Below are 6,338 nucleotides of genomic sequence, written 5' to 3'. Positions count from 1 at the left end.
GATGGTTGAAGCAAGGAATGACTGTGATTTCTCACCAGCAGATAGGTACACATTACTTGCTGAAATGATTCAGCAGTTTAAAGTAGAGAGCCGGGAGACTCAGCGAGTTACACATAGGGAACAGAAGACCCAGGAGGGGCAGCTAGCTCCCTTGGAATACTTCTGGGATTGCTCTGTTCCCTTCTGCTTTGAATCACAGGCTGAGGTGTGCTTGCGCTTGTAGGCTTTTTCTTCTTTTTCTCCTCACTCCTAACCCTGCCCCCAAGGTTCCTTGATGGTTTATAATAGAGTGTTCTAGACAGCAGCAGGGAAAAATTTTCAGGGGGTGGGGGTGGTGGGCCAGGGAAGGATAGGAGGGGAAGGAAGGTGTTTCATCTATCTCATCAGTGTTTAAGGTACTACCATTTTTTTAAAAAAATGACATTATTCTGTTCCACCCTCACTCCTTGGAAAAAAACAGGCCTCTTGTCTGGATCTTTTCGTTTTAATGATTTCCATGAAAAGGCTTTTACCCAGGCTCTGACATGACTGTCAGAACACACATTTAAATGCGAGACTGCTTAAAAGGCTATTGATATTCCCTGGTGGAAAAGAAAGTGCTTTAAAAAAATCCATCTGTCTGTACACAAGTTAACCCTGACTATTTTCTTTCTTCCTCCTCCTCTTCCTCCTCCTCCTCTTTTTTTTTTTTTTCTTTTCCTGGTGGAAGACCCAGGTTAAAGCCAGATCTTTGGTCTCACAAAAATTTGTGTGTCACCATCTTCCAGAAGCTGTCATTTTCATACAGTGATGGCTCTGATTAATTTAATCCAGATCCAAGGATATTGAGTGAGGAGGAAGAATGCTTAATTTTGATGTGAGGCTGCTGTTCAGTCTCAGACTGCTTCTTTTGAATCTGGGGCTCATTTCTGTTTGTATGTCTTGGATATGTTAGCAGAAGTCAATGGTCTGTGTAGGAATTACGTACGGTATTTATAATCGAAGACACATTTGGCATGAAGTTACTAAGTGTTAGGAACTAAAGTTTGTATCAGTCGCTGTACTATAGAAGCAGTCTGTTACGGCAAATGGGTTCTGAAGTAACAACCAGGTATTTGATAAGATTTTAATTAATTGTTGGGCATGTGAGTTGTCAGCATGGTTGGTCTGCTCTCATGTTGCTGAGAGAATATTCTGTTAACTGTTAGCCACTATGTTTTGTTCTCTTTCTCACATGAAGTGTGATGGTTTTACTGAACAAGCCAGAGATAGAGGCAGTAAAATCCATTAACAGGAAAAAAAAAAAAAATTGCTGCTATTGAGAATTCATTCCTGGAAAAAGTAATATGATTATCCACATTTTATCCATTGTAATCATGCTACCTGAACTCACCTAAGCATTCAGGGCTACCTAATTATCTCATAAGTCCTGGTTTCTATTCTCAACTCTTTTCATGTTGCTCAATCCCACAACTTCTATTCTACATTTGAGCAGATGATTTTTTACCTAGAAAAGAAGGTCATTAGGTAGAAATCTAGGCCATTAGGATAATTTTCTCAAATTTCTTTTTTTCTATTTCAAATTTCCCCTAGGTCGTCATCCCCCTTTGCCTATTTCAGAGAAAAAAAAAGGACCTGGCGCCCTTAATATAAGCTTTTTGTTGATGCCGTTTCTTCCTAATTTCTTTAAAATGTTTCAAGTAATCTCTTCTTTTACTTACATGTTCAGTCCCTTGTTTGGTTTTCTTCTGCCCACAAACTTGGTCTTGTACTTTATAATAATAAATAATACTAATACTAATACTAATAGACTAAAAAAGAAAAAAGTATTCTTTTAATCATACTCCCCTCTCGAATGGAACTTTAGCTTTATAGTTCTTTTTAATGCTGTAGCAGTCATACTTTTGAAGTTTTTCAGTTCAGTTCAGTATTTACTGAGGCCTTCTATGTGCCCAGCACAAAAATCAACCAGTTTACAGCCTCTGTCTTCTAAGAGTTTATGTGTATTTCAGTCTAGTAAAGAAGATTAGATCTGGTTATAATATTAAATGATAAATGCTCTTTTTTTTAGAGTTTATTTATTTTGAGAGAGAGAGGGAGAGAGAACAAATAGAGGAGGGTCAGAGAGAGAAGGGGAGAGAGGATATGAAGTGGGCTCTGTGCTGACAGCAGAGAGCTTGATGCAGGTCTTGAACCCATGAACCGTGAGATCATGACCTGAGCCAAAGTTGGATGCTTAACCGACTGAGCCACCCAGGCACCTCATGATAGATGCTCCAATAGAGATATGTACTCAGTGCGGTGGGAGTTTACCCTGGCATTCACAGTGTGCCTTCAATTTGTCTTTTGATTCTTCATCTCTTTTTGAATGTCTGATGAGTCTCCTAATGGAGGATAAAGAAATTAATGCTTTTATATTCCTTTTCTTTTCATCTCTTTTATTCTTATCTTTTGTTGGGAGGGGTGAGATCTGGTTATAATTGTAAATGAGTTCTTTTTATATAAAATGAAGTTTTTTATATGTCATAATTTTTATGTAATATCAAGCTTCTGCTAATTATAGAAGGTTCATGTTGTCTTATCAATATGTGGTAAGTTATTTAGTGCTAATTAAACTTTAAAATAATTGGTGTTCTTCCATTCATTGCCAACTTTCCCAGTCATGAGTAATTTATTTTGAATCAAGCTTAGCTGCATTTCTAACTCCCGAGTTTTCAAGAAGGTTCATAAGATGCAGTTTTACTTAGGGATTTTTTAAATATATGAATATGTCTCCCTAATGTTTGTTATTTTATTTATTTATTTATTTATTTATTTATGTATGTATGTATTTATTTATTTATTTTAACGTTTATTTATTTTTGAGATAAGGAGAGACAGAGCATGAACTGGGGAGGGTCAGAGAGAGGGAGACACAGAGTCTGAAACAGGCTCCAGGCTCTGAGCTGTCAGCACAGAGCCCAGCGCGGGGCTCGAACTCACAGACCGTGAGATCATGACCTGAGCCGAAGTCGGCTGCCCAACCGACTGAGCCACCCAGGCGCCCTGTAATATTTGTTATTTTAGAAGTTCTTTTTGGCTTTTTCCTAAATTAATAGGATTTTTTTTTTTTAAGGAAAGTTTTAGGTTAAAGAAAAATTGAGCAGACAGTTCCCATATGCCTTTTTTCTTCCTAGCAATTTTCCTTATATTATCTTGCATTAGTGGATTATATTTGTTAGAACTGATGAACCAATACTGATGTTAGCTTTAAAAATTGAGATATAATAGGGGCTCCTGGGTGGCTCAGTCGGTTGAGCGTCCGACTTCGCCTCAGGTCACAATCTCACAGTTGACGAGTTCAAGCCCCGCGTCGGGCTCTGTGCTGACTGCCCAGAGCCTGGAGCCTGCTTCCGATTCTGTGTCTCCCTCTCTCTCTGCCTCTCCCCCGCTCATGCTCTGTCTCTCTCTCAAAAGTAAAGATAAACATTATAAAAATTAAAAAAAATTGAGATATAATTGACATATAACATCGTATAAATTTGTGCTGTACATTTAAGCTGTGTTGATTGATATATTTACATGTAGCAGTATGATTACCACCATAACATCTCTATCATGTCACATAATTATTATTTCTTAAATGAGAACATTTAAGATGTAGTCTCCCAGCAGCTGTGAAGTTTATAATACAGTATTTTGGGCCCTAATCACTATGCTGTGCTCGAGCACTTCTTTCTCGACTGGTGGCAAATTTGTGCTCTTAAACAACATCTCCACAATTATTCTACTGCCCAGCCCCTGCTAACCACCATTCTACCCTCTGTTTTTATGAATTTGGTTTTTTTTAGATTCCACATATGGCATATCATACTGTATTTGTCTTTCTCTGCCCAACTTAACTTGCTTAGCATAATGCCCTCAAAGTCCATCCATGTTGTCACAAGTGGGAGGATTTATGAAAGGAAATGAAAACAGGATATCAAAAAGATATTTGCACTGTTATGGTTATTGCAGCATTATTTACAGTAGCCAAGATAGGAAAACAACCTAAGTGTCTGTCAGTGAATGACTACATAAAGAAGATCTGGGAGGTGTGTGTGTGTGTGTATTAGTAGCTTTATATCTGTATGTGTAGAATGAAATATTATTCAGCTATGAGAAAGAAGGAAATCCTGCTATTTGTGACAATATATTATTATTATTCTTGTCATTTTGTGACAACATAATATATCGTTAACCAACGTTAATCATTTACACTAGGGTTTATTCTTAATGTTGTAAAGTTCTGTAAGTTTTGAGAAATGCATGATGTCATGTATTCATCATTGAAGTATCATACAGAATAATTTCACCAGGCTGAAATCCCCTGTTTTTCACAACTGTTTACGCCTTCCCCCACCCTCAAATCTCTGACAGCCAGTGATCTTTTTATTTCCTCATTAGTCTCGCTTTTTTCAAAATGTCATGTGGTTAGAATCATACAGTGTGTAGCCTTTCAGATTGGGGTTTTTTCACTTAGCAGTATGTATTTAAGGTTCCTCTCTTTTTTATGGCATGGTAGCTCATTTTTCTTAATTTTAGAACAATATTCCATTGTATGTATGTATGTACCACAGTTTGTTCTCCATTCTGCTATCTCGGTTGCTTCCAGCTTTTGGGAATTCGGGATATAACTGCTATAATACATTTGTGTGCACATAGATTTTAAACTCATTTGGGTAAATGCCTAGGAATGCACATGATGGTTCATGTGGTAAGGCTATATTTAGTTTTGTAGGAAACCACCAAACTGTCTTCCCAAGTAGCTGTGCCATTTTGCATTCCCACCATCAATAAATGAGAGTTCCTGTTGCTCCACATCCTCACCAGCATTTGGTATCGGCAGTTGTTTTATTTGTTTTTAATTTTAGCCATAATAGATCTATACTGGTATCTAGTTGTTGTTTTAATTTGCAGCTCCCTAATAAGAGATGGTGTTGAGCATCTTTTCATATGCTCATTTGCCACCTGTACATCTCCTTTGGGGAGGTGTCTATTCAGAATTTTTGCTAATTTTTCAATTGGGTTTTGTTTTTTGTTATGTTTGTTATTTTCCCAAGTATATTTTGGATACCAATTCTTTTATCAGATAAGCGTTCTGCAAAGATTTTACCACAGTCTGTGGGCTGTCTTTTTATCTTCCTAATAGTGTCTTTCACAGAACAGATGTTTTTTAATTTCAGTGAATGAACTTCAACTTAAAAATTTTTCTTTCATGGATCATACATTTGGTATGGTTGCCTAAGATGTCTTCACCAAACCCAGAGTCACCTAGGTGTTCTCTAATGTTCTCCTCTGGCAGTTTACATTATTGCATTCTACATTTAGGTCTATGATCCATTTTTAATTACTTTTTTGTTTTGTGAGTGGTATTAACATCTATGTCTAGCTTTATTTTATTGTATGTGATGTCCAGTTCTAGCACCATTCGTTGAAATGACTATCTTTTTTCCACTGAACTGCATTTGTTTTATTGTCAAAGATCAGCTGACTATATTGGTGTGAGTCTGTTTATGTACTCTGTGTTCTGTTCCCATTGATCTATTTGTTCTTTTGCCAATACCACACTGTCTTAATGACTGTAGCTTTATACTAAGTCATGAAGTTGGATGCTATTAGTTCTCTGATACTTTTTGCCATCAGTATTATGTTGACTATTCTGTGTCTTTTGTTTTTCCATATAAACTTTAGAATTAGCTTATCAATATCTACAAAGTAACGTGCTGGGATTTTATTGGTATTGTGTTGAATCTATAGATCAAATTGGGAAGAACTGATATCTTAATATTGAGTCTTGTTATCAATCAACATGAGATTTTTCTCCATTTATTTAGATCTTCTTTGATTTTCATTGTAAGTTTGCAGTTATCTTCCTATAGATTTTGTACATATTTTGATAGATTTATACCTATGTATTTTATTTTACTTTTTAATTTTAATTTATTATTTATTTAGAGAGCCCACAAGTGGGGGAGGGGCACTTGGGGGGGGCAGGAGGAGAGAGATAGCGAGAGATAATCTTAAGCGGGCTCCATGCTGAGCTCCATGGAGCATGGAGCCTGACTTGCGGCTCAATCTCATGACCATGAGATCTTGACCTGAGCTGAAGTCAAGAGTGGGATGCTTAACTGACTGAGCCACCTGGGCACCCCCCTAAGTATTTCTTTTGGGTGCTAATGCAATTAGTGTTATGTTATACGTTTCTAATTCTGATTGTTCATTGCAGGAATTTAGTGAAATATTTGACTTTTGTGTATTCACCTCCATCCTGTAATCTTTTCTGTAATCACTTACTAGTTCTAGGAGCTTTTTTTGTTGATTCTTTGGAAATTTCTATA

At 36.8% G+C, this 6,338-nt stretch overlaps 1 protein-coding gene across 10 annotated transcripts in view; it reads left to right on the top strand.

Annotated features, from left to right (window-relative positions):
- The window catches only part of EXOC6B (exocyst complex component 6B), a 613,079-nt gene that overhangs the window by 218,708 nt on the left and 388,033 nt on the right, over positions 1 to 6,338 (top strand). The window lies entirely within an intron of this gene.

Source organism: Felis catus, chromosome A3 (assembly GCF_018350175.1).
Source record: "Felis catus isolate Fca126 chromosome A3, F.catus_Fca126_mat1.0, whole genome shotgun sequence".
In the NCBI taxonomy this organism is placed as follows: domain Eukaryota; kingdom Metazoa; phylum Chordata; class Mammalia; order Carnivora; family Felidae; genus Felis; species Felis catus.
The sequence above is the reverse complement of the archived record's forward strand: the minus strand, read 5'-3'. Positions and strand labels throughout refer to the sequence as shown.